At 41.9% G+C, this 18,221-nt stretch overlaps 1 protein-coding gene across 1 annotated transcript in view; it reads left to right on the top strand.

Moving 5' to 3' along the window:
- Positions 1–3,326: 3,326 nt before the first annotated feature.
- Positions 3,327–18,221, top strand: part of SPMIP2 (sperm microtubule inner protein 2) — a 105,998-nt gene continuing 91,103 nt past the window's right edge. Inside the window, exon 1 of the mRNA XM_073605887.1 lies at positions 3,327–3,498. The gene's annotated coding sequence lies outside the window, so the exon portion shown is untranslated. The remainder of the gene's footprint in view (positions 3,499–18,221) is intronic.

Below are 18,221 nucleotides of genomic sequence, written 5' to 3'. Positions count from 1 at the left end.
GAAAAACGGACCATTTGCCAGTTAACAGCTGTTTTTGTCCGATCCGCATTTTTGACGGATGAAAAATAGAGCTTTCATCCTTTCAAAAAAACGGATGTTGACGGAAGCGGATGAAAACGGATGAAAATAGATGATCATCCATTGTCATCCGCTTTTCCATAGGAATGCATTGATGTCCGTTTTTCATCCATCAACGGATGGATGAGAAAGGGACGAATGGTCCATATGTGTGAAAGTCTCGGGTGCTGGAGAGATATTCTAGTCCTGTCCAGAAGCATGGGAGCAAGAGTGAGGACAGCAGGAGCCAGCTAGCATGTCCAGATCTCCAGCCACGTGGCTGGTGAGTGTGACTGACTATGGGAAGTAGCCAGGAGGGGTAGTGAGAAAGGCAGCTGCAGCCAGGCAGGCTGGCAGTGCCTGAAGTGGTGGTGCTTGAATCAGTAGCCACAGGTATGTAGCTGGATACTGGATTTTCTCTACACAACCAAAGGGGCCCACCATCCCTCCCTGTAAAGGACTTCTGCTTAATCTGTCTAAGGCTGCTTTCACATTGCAGCCATGGCCACTTTAGCAGTAAATCGCCGCTCATTTTAGCGGTGCTTCCAAACTGCTTTTCAGGCGCTTCAGAAGCGCTGCCCATGCATTCCAATGGGCAGGGGTGGTTTAGGAGCGCTGTATAGATCGCTACCAAACCGCCCCAAAGATGCTGCTCGCAGGACTTCCCAGTGTGAAAGCACTCGGAATTTCACACTAGGGAGGCATAGGAGGTTGTACTTTTTCTGCAAGTGAGTGCGGTAGGAAGAGAGAGGAGTGTATATAGACTGTAAATAGCTAAGTCATCCATGAAGAGTTATAAAGTCAAGTGGGCATCCCATAATCTTTCCTCTACCGTATTCAAGTTTTGTCCCCTCAGTAAAATATTAAAACAGCGCACTGGACTGTTCCTCGACTCTGGGATACTGTGAAGATTTGGTATACCTGGCTGTGCAGGGTGAGGGATCCCTATTCACCAGTGGCTCCTAAAGGGGATGCGCTACAACTACTTTCTAAGATTTTGGTTTTGAACTTTCCTCCAGTTAGTTTGAGGTCATGTCCCTGTCCCCATACTGAAAATACTGCCCTCCTGAACGTGTTCACCCTCTTGATGTATTTAAAGGTTTTAGTCATGTCTCCCCTTTCCTTTCTTTCCTCCAGACTGTACATATTAAGTAAGTTCCTGAAGTCTCCTCTATATTTTATCCCCCAGACTTTTCACCATTTTTGATTAAATGGTTTATACTGTGTGTGTATATATATATATATATATATATATATATATATATATATATATATATTCAAACTTTGGGTGGGTGGGTTACTGCCTTTTCCTTGTCCTTGCTGTTAGACTGGAATGGTGTCAAGGTGGACTCCCTGTTCTCCACCGATATCCATTAACATAAACGAAGGGACACGTTCTCCAATGCAAATATATTTACTGAATCTTCAAATCATCAAAGTCGTCATGTATATCAATTGCAGCTGCAACTGATGTACATGACGACTTTGATGATTTGAAGATTCAGTAAATATATTTGCATTGGAGAACGTGCTGCTTCGTTTATGTTAAAATATATACCCGTATTTATCGGCGTATAACACGCACAGGTGTATAACACGCACATTAATTTTAAGAGGGAAGTTTCAGGAAAAAAATTAAAATGTAATAAGGATTTAATATTTAAGCAACATAAGGGTCAGTGCCCATCTGCAGCCTCACCATTGCCATCAATGTAGCCTGATTAATGCCCATCTGCAGCCTCACCACTGCCATCAATGCAGCAGCCTCACCACTGCCATCAATGCAGCAGCCTCACCGTTGTCATCAATGCAGCAACCTCACCATTGCCATCAATGCAGCAGCCTCACCATTACCTTCAATGCAGCAGCTTCCTATTACAGAGGCTGCCAAGTAAGCAGGAGATTCTCACAATATTTAATCTGATGGCGCTCGTCCCGCCCCCCTCCCTGTCCCCTCTGAGGCAGCTAAAATTGAAGTATTGGCATATAACACGCACACACTATTTGCACCCAATTTTCATGGTGAAAAAGTGAGTGTTATACACCAATAAATACAGTATATATATATATATATATATATATATATATATATATATATATATATATATATATCATCTGTGTGTATATATATTAAAAGTGTACACTGCGCTAAATTGAAAAAATATATAGTGTGGAGCAGCTACTTACAAGGTGACAACAACCAAAGAAACATGTGAAAATAAAAAGTAGCGCATAGATTGTGCCAAAAGTGTTCAATCAAGAAAACAACTGAAAAAAACAAATATCCACAAAAAATAAACATAACAGTGAAAAAACTTATAAGTCTTTCAATATAGGTGAATAAAGTCCTATCGGTGAATAGGGAACAAATAACATGGAATGTCCCACTGAAAACCATGCGTGGATACGGGGAGGCAGATGTTATAACACGGGTGAATCAACAAATCGTCCCCAAGTTGTATCTCACAATGACATGCGACTTGGTAAAGATGGTGTGTAAGAAACTCTTACCAGATGCGATGGACTCCCTTGTCAGCGACAGGGAGTCACTCGAGCAGGTTGCCTCTCAGGGCCAGTGAACGGACATCACAGCTCTGCGAACCTTCTGGGTCAAATTCTGCGCGGATCTCCCGGGGCCGCCAGGTGGGTCCTCCCAAAGGATGGCCGAGGTGCTGATCAGAGGGAACAGTGCGTCACGTACAAAAACTGGATTGAAGGCTGGTTGAATCTCTCAGTAGGTATGTGGAGAAAAAATAAACAAGCTCCACATAGTGTAGATGAGCAAAAATAGGATTTTTATTGCTAAAAACGCCAGATAATAATAAAATGTGATCACAGAGTATAAAATAAAAAATGGGCAACAAGAAGGATGCTGAAAGCGCCCGACGCGTTTCGATCAATGGATCGTCTACTGGGGCATACACTAATGTTTTGCTTTTCAGTTTGATTTTAAACTAAATGGGCTGGTTTACATGGTCAAGCAGATCATCACGACGGTCAACAGCCTTCATGTTTCGGAAAGAGTTTTCTTAAACAATTTTGTGATATAGGTATTATAAAGTTTTTTTCCTATACACTGTTTCTTTCACAGATCCACAATAAATAATTGTACATGACCAATAGGTGTGACATAAATCTCCTTGACAGCTATAGTAACACACATACTGCTTTTATATTTCGGTCCTGTGTAGAACAGACTTTATTTGCTCATTCTAACTATTGAATAATGTCCAAGCACAACACACATTTGTTTTCTCTGCGCTGGTATGTGTGATATTACAGAGTGCTTGGAGAATGATACAATGATGTATGTTCTTTATGAGTTCTCTCTCTGGGAATCACCACAGTATAACCAGGAGACCTATTGAGAAGTAAAACGTGGAAGCTGTAATGGAGAAAACCATGAGTCACGTACACTAAACCTCTACCCTCATCCTGCAGGTAATTTTATTTCCTTTATGAGCTAGCATTCTTAGGACCCATACACATAGGTGTCAGAATGATAGGCTCGGTTTCTGATTCTGGGGGAAGAAAAAGAGTGTTGACCCACTCAAACTCTATCATGATTTACACACTGTCAGTAATTGTAGTTCTTCTCTCCAGCTGCCCTTCTACTGGGAGAGAAGTTAGAGATATGGGGCTGACATCCAACGCAGTTTACGTCATTTAATACATTTTGGAAAACTCTTTTTTTTTGGAACATACACTCACAAGCCACTTTATTAGGTACACCTGTTCAACTGCTTGGTAACACAAATTGCTAATCAGCCAATAACACGGCAGCAACTCAGTCCATTTAGGCATCTAGACGTGGGGAAGGTGACTTGCTGAAGTTCAAACTGGGGAAGAAAGGGGATTTAAGCAACTTTAAACGTGGTATGGTTGTTGGTGCCAGACAGGCTGGTCTGAGTATTTCAAAAACTGCTGATCTACTGGGATTTTCATGCAAAACCATCTATAGAGTTTACAGAGAATGGTCCAAAAAAGAGAAAATATACAGTGACCGGCATTTGTGTGGTCGAAAATGCCTTGTTGATGTCAGAGGAGAATGGGCAGACTGATTAAAGATGATAGAAAGGCAAAAGAAACTCAAATAGCCACTCGTTACAACCAAGGTATGCAGAAAACCATCTCTGAACGCAAAGCACATCGAACCTTGAATCAGATGGGCTATAGCAGCAGAAGACCACACCGGGTGCCACTCCTGTCAGCTAAGAACAGGAAACTGAGGCTACAATTCGCACAGGCTCACCAAAATTGGACAATAGAAGATTGGAAAAACATTGCCTGGTCTGATGAGTCTCAATTTCAGCTGTGACATTCAGATGGTAGGGTCAGAATTTGGCATAAATAACATGAAAGCATGGATCTATCCTGCCTTGTATCGGTTCAGGCTGGTAGTGGTGGTGTAATGGTGTTGGGGATATTTCCTTGGCACACTTAGGGCCCCTTAATACCAATTGAGCATCGTTTAACCACTTCAGCCCCAGAAGATTTTACCCCCTTCCTGACCAAAGCACTGCGTTGCTTTAACTGACATTTGCGTGGTCGTGCAACGTTGCACTCAAACAAAATTGACGTCCTTTTTTCCCACAAATAGAGCTTTATTTGGGTGGTATTTGATCACCTCTGCGGTTTTTATTGCGCTATAAACAAAAAAATGCGACAATTTTGAAAAAAAAACACAATATTTTTTACTTTTTGCTATAATAAACATCCCCCAAAAATATGTAAAAATGTTTTTTTCCTCAGTTTAGGCTGATATGTATTCTTCTACATATTTTTGGTAAAAAAAAAAAATCTCTTTCTCATTAACTGACACTACATACTGCTCAGTATGCTCACTGACTGATGACACATACCGCTCTCACTGACAACACATACCGCTCTCATTGACACACCGCTCTCACTGACTGACGACACATACCGCTCTCACTGATGACACATACCGCTCTCACTGATGACACATACCGCTCTCACTGATGACACATACCGCTCTCACTGACTGATGACACATACTGCTCACTGACTGACGACACATACCGCTCTCACTGATGACACATACCGCTCTCACTGATGACACATACCGCTCTCACTGATGACACATACCGCTCTCACTGACTGATGACACATACCACTCTCACTGATGACACATACCGCTCTCACTGATGACACATACCGCTCTCACTGACTGATGACACATACTGCTTACTGACTGACGACACATACCGCTCTCACTGATGACACATACCGCTCTCACTGACTGATGACACATACTGCTCACTGACTGACGACACATACCGCTCTCACTGATGACACATACCGCTCTCACTGATGACACATACCGCTCTCACTGACTGACAACACATACTGCTCACTGACTGACGACACATACTGCCCTCACTGACTTATGACACAAATACCGCTTTTATTGACTGATGACACATACCGCTCTCACTGACTGACAACACATACCGCTCTCACTAACTGATGACACATACTGTTCTCACTGACGACACATACCGCTCTCACTGATGACACATACCGCTCTCACTGATGACACATACCGCTCTCACTGACGACACATACCGCTCTCATTGACTGACGACACATACCGTTCTCATTGACTGACGACACATACCGCTCTCACTGATGACATATACCGCTCTCACTGATTGATGACACATACCGCTCTCACTGATGACACATACCACTCTCACTGACTGACGACACAAATCGCTCTCACTGACTGACGACACATACCGCTCTCACTGACTGACGACACATACCGCTCTCACTGACTGATGACACATACCGCTCACTGACGACACATACCGCTCTCACTGACTGATGACACATACCGCTCACTGACGACACATACCGCTCTCACTGACTGATGACACATACCACTCTCACTGACTGATGACGCATACCGCTCACTGCCTGATGACACATACCGCTCACTGACTGATGACACATACCGCTCTCACTGACTGATGATGCATACTGCTCACTGACTGATGACACATACCACTCACTGACTGACGACACATACCGCTCTCACTGACTGACGACACATACCGCTCTCACTGACTGACGACACATACCGCTCTCACTGACTGATGCTACATACTGATCCACTGAACTCTGCCTCACATACTACCTTTTAGGTCTTGTTCACACCAGGTGCTGTGCGGGAACGTGTGCGTGCATTTTCCCCCACTATACATAAATGCACTGTCTTTTGCAGACGCACACGGGAGACATAAAGTCTGAATACGATTTTAAAAATTGTGACGGCACTTATTTTACTTGTTTCACGCACACAGAGCTGACCATTGAAAAATGTGATGTATGGGATAGTGCAAAAAGGGACGTGCAATTGGACGCACCACCTGGTGTGCCACAAGATTGTGCACAGCTCTAAAGGGTGCTTTGACTCAAAAAAGATTGAGAATTACTGCCATAGCCACACATGGCGGGGCTTAGCCCCGTCCCCCACTTCCTACACACTGCATTTTATTGACAGCAGCAGGAGCCAATGGATCTCTTCTCCCCTCTGTTCCCCTTCACATAGAAAAGGGGGAGGACAGAGAAATGTAAAACTTTTTTTAACCTTATTGCACGGAATGCGTTGGGAGTGTCTGGCTACTGACGAGAAAAGACAATCATTTCAATGCCAAGTGCCATACAGGGGACAAGGAGATCATCAGATAAGTCATACCTCCCAACTTTCTGAGATGAGAATGAGGGACACTTATTAGCAAAAGTATGTAGGCATAGGACACGCCCCCTGCCACACCCCTCCGTTAAGGATCCTGTCAGTTAATTCTTAATCTTCGCAGAAGCATCTCAGTCTGATGCCATCAACCCCAGATCGAAGCCTCTTGATAAAGGCCCCAAGGATGGCTTAGCTAAGGAGTGTCCAATAACAGGGTTTTTAAAAAAGAACTGTGCCACGTGTTATGACTAATGCTATCTATGGTTATAGCTATTAGGGATAGTTACAGCTAGACATGTGCAATTAGTTTAGTTACAAATTCATTTTCGATCGAAATTTAGCATATTCGTTCATATAGAAGCATCCGAATAAACGAAAGACTCTTTTGATGAATGTATATGAAAACTAATTTTCAGAAAGAATGAAAATCCAAAAGAACAAAAATACAAAAATCCGAAAGAACGAAAAACGATTGAACCTACGGATTTAACAAATTGATTACATTCGGATAATTTTGTTTATTCTTATTTTCTATTATAATTAAATTATTAACTATTATTATAATTTTTATTATTATTATTTATTATTATAAACTATTAAATTCTAGGTATTGGAATTTCCTTTCAAATTTGTCTAAAGTAACTGTTAGTGAATGTAACGAATACGAATGCATCCAACATAACAAATTATCCGAAGTAACAAATGCTGCATCTAAACTAATGCAACTAAATGAATACGTACTACTAGAACATTCACTACGAGAGTAGGGGAACATATAGCCCTAATCAAGGGTAGAGACCCCAAACACACAGTAACCAGACACTACAAACAATTTTACAATAGTAACCCTGCTGGGTCGCAATTTATTATCATAGACAAGTATGTCCCACTGTGGAGGGGGGGAGCCAGAATCAGAGAGGTATCTCGTCTGGAAATGTTCTGGGCACATGAATTACAGACTTTTTTCCCACAGGGCATGAACGTAGAGGTAGATATCAATGCCTTTATAGATGAATCATAAGCGATAGGTGTGGGCATTATTTTTATTTTTCATTCTATTCTGTACATCTTTGTTTACATAGCTTGTTTCGAAGAAAACTACAGTATTTTTACTGTTTTTAAATTGTATATGCAAATACGTATATATAATTTTATTTTCTATTGTACATAATTTTTATAGTTTGTCTTGGAAAAACTAGGATAGTCTCATTGTTTTTAAATTGTATATGCAAATCGTTATTTTATGGGATATAGGATCTGGTGTATATATGTGCATAAGATTGATAGTTCTTAGGTGTCAGGGATTAAGAGAATCCATCTCCTAAGCTTGCTCATAATTATTATCTGGGAACTCTTGATGACTCATTTTGTTGATACATATGGATATTAACAAAATAAATAACAATAAAACATTTCCGTTTAGGATAACCCTTCTGTGATTTAAATTCCCATCCATTGCGTATACTTCGTCACTATTTCCGGTTTATGGGATGACCATTTTAGTTAGACCCACCCTTTTCCTTGTTTACAAGTTTTGGCTATCAACATGTGATCTTCCGTAGCAGCCATGTGATAGCGTGTAAGTGACGTCGCGCTGCGGGCATGCGCACTGCGTAGCATAGGATGGAACGCAGGATGATTTGAATTCCGCAGGACACTCCGCTCATGTTGGCTCACGCTACAGCGAGTGGTCGGCGGAAATACATTATGACTGAAACACATGAATACCTCTAGACCAGGAAGTTTTGCCTGGGTTTAATAATGGGAGTGGAACGCACGGTAACGAGGCTTGGAACGCACGCAGGTCTGCCATTTTGGCTGAACCCGGAAGTGCAGATGACGATAATTTAGGAGCTGGATTCTCATTACAGGGGTCTCAGTGCCTATATAAAGGAGTCTGGCTGCAGTGGGCAAGTACCCAAGACGAAGTCCTATGTGACGAAACGCGTCGGGAGGACTCCACTGCCGCCATTTTAGTACATACAAGCGCTTGATTACTTCTTAAATGTAAGTGTTTTTCTTTTTTAATAAAGTTTATAATTTTACGGAATTACACTATATGGCCCCTTTTTTATTCTATGTGGGGCATGTTCGAGGACGTTTTTAACTTCCACATGGAGAAAGCACCCCGGTGAAGCACCCCCAGGATCTCTTCTCCAATGTATCATTGGGATCTCCTCTCCATTGCCAGTGGGCAGCTTTTAAGTCTGTTTGACTCATCCAGCATACGCTGTTTTGGGTCCCAACCTTCTGGTAAGCCTCCATTCATATGGGTGGTGGTATCTGCACAAGTGTGGTTTTTCATGATAAATCCCTGAGAAGGCCTCCAAGACCGTTTATCTTCTTTTGGTTTTCATCATCCATACCATTGCTATTGGGCAATAAATGCTTGTGTTGACCTATGTAGCATATGCTATTTTTAGGTCCAAAATCCATGGTACGCCTTCATTATTTTGGGGACTGTCTGATCACTATTTTAGTTATATATCCACGTGGTGATTTCATTATTTTTTCACAAAAAAGATGGACTTTGATTTATTGATAAATGGACATTTATGAGAATTTTATACGTTGATATTCACATTTGTCATTTCACTTATGCATTATTTATAGCGCTGCACTTATTTATATATTCTATGGTTTACAGCAAAAATTCTATTTGCAGTGTTAGCGGCTTATACGTTTGAGTTAGCGCAAAGTTATTTTGTTTTTTCTGTAAACGAAATGAATACGAATGCATCCAAAGTTAAGAATAATCTGAAGTAACGAATGCCGATCATAACAAATGATCTGATAAATTAATGAAACGAAAACTAAACTAAACACATTTTTCGGTAGTGCACCTGTCTAGTTACAGTATATTTGATTTAACAAATGTCAAGTTATGATGTCAAGAAGGATTGACTTTCCTTGCCAGGTACTATTGTCCAGGGGGGTTTGTTTAGGCTAGGTTCACACTACTGCAATCCGATTTTGATTTTCACTTTCACAAGAAAGTAGTACAGGACCCTTTTCCAAAATTGTGCCAGGCTTAGTTGCATTGATGGGAACAGGTACCATTGAAAACAACATGATTTCTTTTGTCACGTGATTCTGTGCGACTGAAATCACATCTGGAATTGCACTAGCAGGAACCAGGCCTTAGCCATCCTCTGCATCAAAATTGCAGAAATTAGGAGACACTGATTTAGATAAACAATCTTATTTTTAAATCTAGTTACAGTGCTTTGAAAAACTATTCATACCCCTTGAAAATCTTCCACATTTTGTCATGTTATAATCAAAAACGTAAATGTCTTTTATTGGGATTTTATGTGATAGACCAACACAAAGTGGCTTATAATTGGGAAGTGGAAGGAAAATGATAAATGGTTTTCATTTTTTTTTACAAATAATTATCTGAAAAGTGTGGCGTGCATTTGTATTAGAGCCCCCTTTACGCCTGATACCCCTAACTAAAATCTAGTGGAACCAAGCGAGTCCACCTGTGTGTTTTTTAATCTCTGTATAAATACAGCTGTTCTGTGCAGCCCTCAGAGGTTTGTTAGAGAACCTTAGTGAACAAACAGCATCATGAAGGCCAAGGAACACACCGGACAGGTCAGTAATAAAGTTGCAGAGAAGTTTAAAGCAGGGTTAGGTTATAAAAAATATCCCAAGCTTTGAACATCTCACAGAGCACTGTTCAATCCATCATTCGAAAATGGAAAGAGTATGGCACAACTGCAAACCTACCAAGACATGGCTGTCCACCTAAACTGACAGGCTGGGCAAGGAGAGTATTAATCGGAGAAGCAGCCAAGAGGCCAATTGTAAGTCTGGAGGAGCTGCAGACTTACCATGGGACAACTATTATGCCGCGTACACACGGGCGGACTTTTTGACCAGACTGGTCCGACGGACTTTCCGACGGACTTTCGACGGACTTTTGAACGAACGGACTTGCCTACACCCGATCACACCAAAGTCCGACGGATTTGTACGTGATGACGTGCACCGGACTAAAATAAGGAAGTTGATAGCCAGTAGCCAATAGCTGCCCTAGCGTGGGTTTTCGTCCATCAGACTAGCATACAGACGAGCGGATTTTTTGACCGGACATGCTTCAAATCTAAAGTCCGTCAGATTTTCGCTTGAAAAAGTCAGCTGAAGGTCCGATGAAGCCCACACACGATCGGATTGTCCGCCGGACTCGGTCCGTCTGACCAGTCCGGTCGAAAAGTCCACCCATTAGTCATGCACTCCACAAATCTTTTCCTTTATGGAAGAGTGGCAAGAAGAAAGCCATAAGAAGTTTCATTTGCAGTTTGCGAGAAGCCATGTGGAGGACACAGCAAATATGTAGAAGAAGGTGCTCTGGTGAGATGAGACCAAAATTTAACTTTTTGGCCTAAAAGCAAAACGCTATGTGTAACTAACACTGCACATGACCCTATACACACCATTCCCACCGTGAAACATGGTGGTGGTAGCATCATGTTGTGGGGATGTTTTTTTTCAGCACGGACAAGGAAGCTGGTCAGAAATGATGGGAAGATGGATGGAGCCAAATACAGGGCAATCTTATGCCTCGTACACACGATCGGACTTTCCGCCAACAAAACTGTGGAATTTTGTCCGAAGGGTGTTGGCCCAAAACTTGTCTTGCATACACACGGCCACACAATTGTTGGCCAACAATTACGATGTAGTGACGTACTAGACGTACTACGTGGTTTTTCAGCTCTTTTGCGCCACCCTTTGGGCTCCTTCTGCTAATTTCACATTAGTAGAAGTTTAGTGAGTGTTGATTCGCGCTTTTCAGTTCGCGCTTTTCAGTTCGCGCTTTTCAGTTCGCGCTTTTCAGTTCGCGCTTTTCAGTTAATTTCTGAATGGCCGTTCATCAACCAGACATGTTGCAGAATTGGAGGAGATAAGGTGTTATTTATTATTGGCCTTGGAGTTATTGCTTTGACATTATTTTTTTGGTTGAATAATGATTTGATTTGGTATATTTTCTATATTTTTGGATGCATAAAATGCACTTTTTGGTTAAGTTCTATTAGCAGATAGCATGTCTAATTTTATTTGTTTTATTTTTTTAATGCACAATAAAAAATTGTGGAGAATAATACTTGGCTATGTCTTTTATTTCAAATGACATTTTGGGCGTAGGCAGTTACATTTTAAAAAATACAATGTAAAATTGACAAGGGACATCAATATAATTGTATCTTTAATCTTAAAAACTACGGGATAATAGTGTTGTGGTAACTTGCCCAAATAAAAAAAAAAAAATCATAATAATATTATTCTTGATATCACTAGAAAAAAAAAATCCTTTGAAAATTACTTTGCAATAACTCCATCAGTATCACCAGCAAGGCAGCTTATTATCCCATTAAAGAAGAGAATGTGCGCTGCATTTCGAGATTTCATCATTTGCCACGTCACGAATGTTAATTCTCCATTATGAACGCTAGTTTAGAAGACCAACCGCTTCTGGCTCGTCCTTGCTTCCGAGCATGCGTGTTTGTACTTTGGACTTTTGTCCAACGGACTTGTGTACACACGGTCGGAAAATCCGACAACACACATTTATCCGTGGAAAATTTGAAAACCTGCTAGCCAACATTTGTTGGCGGAAAGTTCCACAACAATTGTCCGATGGAACATACACACGGTAGGATTTACCAACAGCCTGTCATCGAACATTTCCCATCGCCAAGTCCGATCGTGTGTACGGGGCTTAAGAGTCTGCAAAAGACTTGAGACTGGGGTGGAGGTTCACCTCCCAGCAGGACAACAACCCTAAACATACAGCCAGAGCTACAATGGAATGATTTAGATCAAAGCATATTCATGTGTTAGAATGGCCCAGTCAAGTCGAGACCTAAATCCAATTGAGAATCTGTGGCAGTACTTGAGTATTGCTGTTCACAGACGCTCTCCATCCAATCTGACAGAGCTTGAGCTATTTTGCAAAGAAGAATGGGCAAAAATGTCACTCTTTAGATGTGCAAAGCTGGTAGAGACATCCCCAAAAAGACTTGCAGCTGTAATTACAGCGAAAGATGGTTCTACAAAGTTTTGACTCAGGGGGCTAAATATAAATGCACACTACACTTTTCAGACATTTATTTGTAAAAAAAAATTGAAAACCATTTATAATTTTCCTTACACTTCATAATTATGTGCCACTTTGTGTTGGTCTATCACATACAGTGGGGACGGAAAGTAATCAGACCCCCTTAAATTTTTCTCTCTTTGTTATATTGCAGCCATTTGCTAAAATCATTTAAGTTCATTTTTTCCCTAATTAATGTACACACAGCATCCCATATTGACAGAAAAACACAGAACTGTTGACATTTTTGCAGATTTAAAAAGAAAAACTGAAATATCACATGGTCCTAAGTATTCAGACCCTATGCTCAGTATTTAGTAGAAGCACCATTCTGATCGAATACAGCCATGAGTCTTTTTGGGAAAGATGCAACAAGTTTTTCACACCTGCATTTGGGGATCCTCTGCCATTCCTCTTTGCAGATCCTCTCCAGTTCTGTCAGGTTGGATGGTAAACGTTGGTGGACAGCCATTTTTTAGGTCTCTCCAGAGATGCTCAATTGGGTTTAAGTCTGGGCTCTGGCTGGGCCATTCAAGAACAGTCATGGAGTTGTTGTGAAGCCCCTCCTTCGTTATTTTAGCTGTGTGCTTAGGGTCATTGTCTTCTTGGAAGGTAAACCTTTGGCCCAGTCTGAGGTCCTGAGCACTCTGGAGAAGGTTTTCGTCCAGGATATCCCTGTACTTGGCCGCATTCATCTTTCCCTCAATTGCAACCAGTCGTCCTGTCCCTGCAGCTGAAAAACACCCACACAGCATGATGCTGCCACCACCATGCTTCACTGTTGGGACTGTATTGGACAGGTGATGAGTAGTGCCTGGTTTTCTCCACACATACCGCTTAGAATTAAGGCCAAAAAGTTCTATCTTGGTCTCATCAGACCAGAGAATCTTATTTCTCACCATCTTGGAGTCCTTCAGGTGTTTTTTTAGCCTTTTTTAACTCCATGTGGGCTTTCATGTGTTTTGCACTGAGGAGAGGCTTCCGTCGGGCCACTCTGCCATAAAGCCCCGACTGGTGGAGGGCTGCAGTGATGGTTGACTTTCTACAACTTTCTCCCATCTCCCGACTGCGTCTCTGGAGCTCAGCCACAGTGATCTTTGGGTTCTTCTTTACCTCTCTCACCAAGGCTCTCCTCCCCCGATAGCTCAGTTTGGCCGGATGGCCAGTTCTAGGAAGGGTTCTCGTCGTCCCAAAAGTCTTCCATTTAAGGATTATGGAGGCCACTGTGCTCTTAGGAACATTAAGTGCAGCAGAAATGTTTTTGTAACCTTGGCCAGATCTGTGCCTTGCCATAATTCTGTCTCTGAGCTCTTCAGGCAGTTCCTTTGACCTCATGATTCTCATTTGCTCTGACATGCACTGTGAGCTGTAAGGTCTTATATAGACAGGTGTGTGGCTTTCCTAATCATGTCCAATCAGTATAATCAAACACAGCTGGACTCAAATGAATTTGTAGAACCAGCTCAAGGATGATCAGAAGAAATGGACAGCACCTGAGTTAAATATATGAGTGTCACAGCAAAGGGTCTGAATACTTAGGGCCATGTGATATTTCAGTTTTTCTTTTTTAATAAATTTGCAAAAATGTCAACAATTCTGTGTTTTTCTGTCAATATGGGGTGCTGTGTGTACATTAAATGATTTTAGCAAATAGCTGCAATATAACAAAGAGTGAAAAACTTAAGGGGGTCTGAATACTTTCCGTCCCCACTGTAAAACCCCAATAAAATATATTTACGTTTTTGGTTGTAACATGAAAAAATGTGGAAAATGTCAAGGCAAAAACATCATTGCAAATGACCACATCTCCATGTTGTGGTATTAACAAAAGGGTACAAAGTTTTAAAAAGCTCTTCTTTCAAGCAGCAAGAGAGGGTGAAGGAGATGCCGGTGTGCAAAGTTAAAGTAGTAAAGGCTAATGGAATTTAGATTAAAAGAATTTCTTCCATTCCCCTTTCTCATATACACAGTGTATTTTTTATAAAATAATTTTGTGTAAATGCCTTTTTCTTTATCAGCTTCAGTTTGGTCTCCTGATCTGGAAGCTGCGCTCCCCAGTGTCAGTCAGCGGTATGACAACAGGGCTGAATTTCTGGAGCCATGATGTCACCCACTCTTCTCTTGCCCTCCATTATCAGCATGCCTTCCCATCAGCTGCACTGACACAAGGGAGCCGGTGCTTATAGATCAAATAACTCAGCACTGAAGCTGATCGATAAAAGGTATTTACCCAAATACTCCTATGCAAATAGTAGGCACTTCCAGTGTGGGTGTATGAGGAGGGGGAAGCAGTGCTTGTATATATGTATAAACCTTGTGAGCTGCCAAAACTAAAAACTTAAAAAACAAAAAAATTTAAATAAAACCCCAAAACCCAAAAGATAAAAATAAAAAATACTAGGAAATAGCTGCCAGCACTCACCACTTCTTCAAAATGTGACAATGTGAACGTATATACCCACCGTGCGGCGCTAAAAACTATGCAATATATTAAACCTCTAAAAATGATAATATATATGTAGCGCACTACTCCCGTGGGAGCTGCTATTTGGTGTTCTATCCGTTAATCACATTCACCACCTAGCACATCTCAGCCCATAGAAATAGAAACAGTCCATATTGTACTTTTTCTCTTGCTTTTATTTGCATAACTTGACCTGGGACAGGGAAAGGGTTTTCTAAGATGCTCTTTCACTGCTTCATAATCTTTCCTTTGCCTTTCCGTGCAAATACTTAGAGCAATGCGGATAATGAAAAGTCCCTCTGAATAACTTCTCATGGGAAAACTGGAGTAGTATGGTCTTTGAAAATAATTAAAGTGAATAGTAAAGAGTCACTCTGAATAACTCTTTCCATATAGGCTTCGGTAGATTTACTTTAGAGAATACATAAGCTGTTGTAGTAAGAGTCACCTTTTTAGAACAATCTGTATCTCTATTTATGCTCGGAGCTCTACCTCCGCCTTTTGACCACTACTTCCCGTCTGTACAGTAATTCCAATGGTGTCTTCATGCAATGTGCACTCTCCCCCTTAAGGTGTGCCCTCACCTTAAGGGCTTTAAAAACAAGCCTGTAGTAAATGGTAACAGCTTAGATGATCATCATCCATATAGTGGCTGGTTAATGGTAAGCACAGATCTCATATTCACTCCACCTTCTGGTAAGAACGCTGAGGTGAGGGCACACCTGAAGGGGGAGAGTGCACATTGCATGAAGACACCATTTGTTTCACTTTTTTCTTTGATATGTTTATGGACTTTTTCTTGCTTATCAATATTGAAGACTGTATGTATACACACTGAGCACTTGCACTTTATTCATCTACTATTGAGCACTTGCACTATAATTTGGGATATTTTACTTAATATCTTATTATCTGGTTATTTATTATATATTATCATTTTTAGAGGTTTAGTATATTGCATAATATTTAGCGCCGCACATTGAGTATATATGAAGTAATGCTTTACTTCTCATCAGGGGTGGTGCAAGGATTTTTGACACCCTAGGCGAAACCTCATTTTGCCGCCCCCATTGGCTCCACCCTTGACTCCACCCCCTTTGCCCTGCCCATGTGACAGGAGGTGGCGTTATACAGGAAGCATTGGCTCTGCTTCCTCTAGCGCTGGCTCCAGTGCTGCACTGCGCCTCTAATTACACTATCGATCGGACGGAGCAGCTGCCTGAGGCTGAGTTAGTTACATGCTGCAGCCTGCAGAGCATGCAGGCGCGGAGGCAGACCAGTGGCCGGGCGCCCCTAGGCAGCAGTGCGCCCTAGGCAGTTGCCTAGTTTGCCTAGTGGTAGCACCGGTCCTGCTTCTCATTTAAAGTATATGTCAAGCCAGAAACGTTTTTTTCTGATTCTTACTGTTATCATGGGGCTGTGTTAGATTAATGCCTACTTCCAGTCCTGCTAACAGTGGTTTCAGCAGACAGAAAGTGAAGGTATACTGTATCTGCAACAGGGACACAGGCAGAAGTAGCAATCTGGAAGGGGTTTTAGCCTTCTCTACTCTACTACAGAAAGGATTTTTTTCTGTGTTGCAGTTGGAGAGTTCCCCTGGTTCCTGTCTGGTAAATAGGGGAGGTTAAAGAGGAATTCCACTCAATTGTGTGTTTTAATAAAAGTCAGCAGCTACAAAAACTGTAGCTGCTGACTTTTAATAAACACACACTCACCTAGGGTTGCCACCTTTTCTTCAAGACAAATCCGAACACTTAAGCGGCGCACAACAACCTTTTTTTTGGGGGGGGAGGGGGCGGGGGGACGCTGTGGACTCTGGTGTAAAGGGAAGCTCTGATGTAAGGGGGTTTCTGCTCACTAAAGTCATGGGGGGGGGGTCACGGGGGATGGGGAGGGGAGGGGGCCCACACAGTAGGGGGAATTTGCATCACGTGGGCTGATTAGGGTGTGCCCAGGAACACCCTGCACACCCTGTGCTCACACCTATGGATCTGAATAATGTGTCCGGGTTTCAAGTGGTCTGAAACCTATACAAATTATTCAAAACCTGGACTGTCTGGGTGAATCCTGGACAGGTGGCAACCATGCACTCATCTGTCCCAGGATCCAGCGCTGTGCTCACCGGAGCTGCCCCTTTGCTCAGTCTTCTGTCCCCGGCACCGGCATTTCTTTTTATTTATTCAATCAAATCATTTTTATTACATTTTTCATAATACTACAAAAAAAAAAAAAAAAACATGCAAAGCACTTCCCACAAATAACCCCACCCAATCACACCTCCCCCAAAAAAAGACCATTTCCATATTTGCGCCTACCAGTCTACGCTTCAATCTTTACTCAAGACCCTTCATCACATTAATGCTCCTCGATGGAATATATATACTTATCCCCCTCTTATGTCATTCTTGGTTTTCCTCAGTATCATTAGTTTACTCAACTGATTGTTCAGACAGGTTGGAAACTAGCCACCAATGTCAAATTATTCTCCTATGTTTATATGTCAATTTCTCTCGTCTTAGATTAAGGTTAATCGCCCCTATCCATTGATCTATCGTTGGCGCACCAGCTTTTCAACTGTGGGCACCCAACAGTGACAGTTTGTAGCTTCACAGCTGGGCGCTCGCTGAGTCGTGAATGGTCCCGCAGTTTTCTGGGACCTGTGATGTGTCCCAGATGACTGCGGGGAGGGGGAGAGGAGAACTTCTGCTCGGATTGCCTAGTTGAGCCGAGCTGAAGTGGGAGTGAGTACCCCCCCCAAAAAAAAGTGCCAGTTCCTACTGAGCATGGGGGGAGGAGGCCTAAAAGTGGAATTTCCCCTTTTGGGTGGAGCTCCACTTTAAAGAGAGTGTAAAGGCGAGACATTATGTACCCTA

The sequence above is a fragment of the Aquarana catesbeiana genome, linkage group LG01 (assembly GCF_042186555.1).
Source record: "Aquarana catesbeiana isolate 2022-GZ linkage group LG01, ASM4218655v1, whole genome shotgun sequence".
Taxonomy (NCBI): domain Eukaryota; kingdom Metazoa; phylum Chordata; class Amphibia; order Anura; family Ranidae; genus Aquarana; species Aquarana catesbeiana.
Note: the sequence above shows the minus strand (reverse complement) of the source record. Positions and strands in the feature narration are given on the sequence as shown.